The following is a 1,172-nucleotide window of genomic DNA, read 5'->3' as shown; positions in this document are numbered from 1 at the left end:
TGTCATTAAAAGAAGTGACAAGTGACTCTCTTTTTATGTGCAGCCTCTCTATATCTCTCTCAAACACACAAACACACGCACTCACACACTTCAGAAGTCCATTGTTAAAGCCACCACCACACACACACCTCCGACACACATAATGTGACTTTTTTACAATGCGTGTTCTAAGAACTGTTATGTTTTTAAACCAGACCACTTTCCCCACGTTTCCTATTCTGCTTGTCTTTAGGAGTTGTCGCGGGGAGATATATCAGACGATATGTTGCAAACTATGATTGCTGTGAGCAGTGCAAACACATTTTAGTTTAATTTAGCATAATTGTTGGGTCGCTATAGCTCAGCGGTTCTCAACCTGTGGGTCGCAACCCCTTTGTGGGGTCGAATGACCATTTGCAAGAGATCGCCTAAGGCCATTTTGAAAATTGATTTTTTTTTTTGGGGGGGGGGGGTATTTTTCATCGGTTTTTAAAATATATTTTTTTATGTCTCTAACGTGCTGTAACAAGCATATTCGTACTATAGTCGATAAACATTTATATTCAGCAATGTGTAGATTAGAGAATTAATCAGATTACATTATTATTAAACAAATTATGAAACGATCGTCAAGTATCCATAAAATAAAAAGTGGTAATAACGAAGATAGATCTAAGAACACTGACACATAGCCAGGGGTTACGAATGACACTTTAAGTGCATGTGTCATCATTGAACGCATACGGGACTTTTATTGCTAGTTACTTCTGTTGTTTTAATAATTGTTCGAAAATATTTGTCGCGGACCACATCTTCATTGCAGAATACTTTGTTCACGTGTTTAGTCTTTTATTTTTTTATTTCATGAAAAAGTATTTACAGTGCACTTGGTCGTCGTGCGGGCTACATGACATCCTAGTCAACCGTGGGCCCCAGAAATAGATGATCTTTACTTCAACAGCCCATTAGATCAAAAGTTCGAAAAGGTCCCTTGAGATGTGTAAAGATTTGTTTTGAGACGAAGCCAGAGGAAACTCTGGTGGAAGTCCGTAGCGATTCTGACGTGCAAATCGATCGTCAAACTTTGGTATAGGGGCGAAAGACTAATCGAACCATTTAGTAGCTGGTTCCCTCCGAAGTTTCCCTCAGGATAGCTGGCGCTCGATCGCAGTTTTATCCGGTAAAGCGAATGA

General features: G+C 39.4%; 1 non-coding gene across 1 annotated transcript in view; it reads left to right on the top strand.

Moving 5' to 3' along the window:
* The first annotated feature begins 532 nt into the window (after positions 1-532).
* LOC129923815 (large subunit ribosomal RNA) overlaps positions 533-1,172 on the top strand; it is a 3,713-nt gene continuing 3,073 nt past the window's right edge. Inside the window, exon 1 of the ribosomal RNA XR_008775760.1 lies at positions 533-1,172. This exon is cut by the window's right edge and continues 3,073 nt beyond it. This is a non-coding gene — a ribosomal RNA (large subunit ribosomal RNA).

The sequence above is a fragment of the Biomphalaria glabrata genome, chromosome 17 (assembly GCF_947242115.1).
Source record: "Biomphalaria glabrata chromosome 17, xgBioGlab47.1, whole genome shotgun sequence".
Classification (NCBI taxonomy): Eukaryota; Metazoa; Mollusca; class Gastropoda; family Planorbidae; genus Biomphalaria; species Biomphalaria glabrata.
This window is presented reverse-complemented; position numbering and strand designations above follow the sequence as displayed.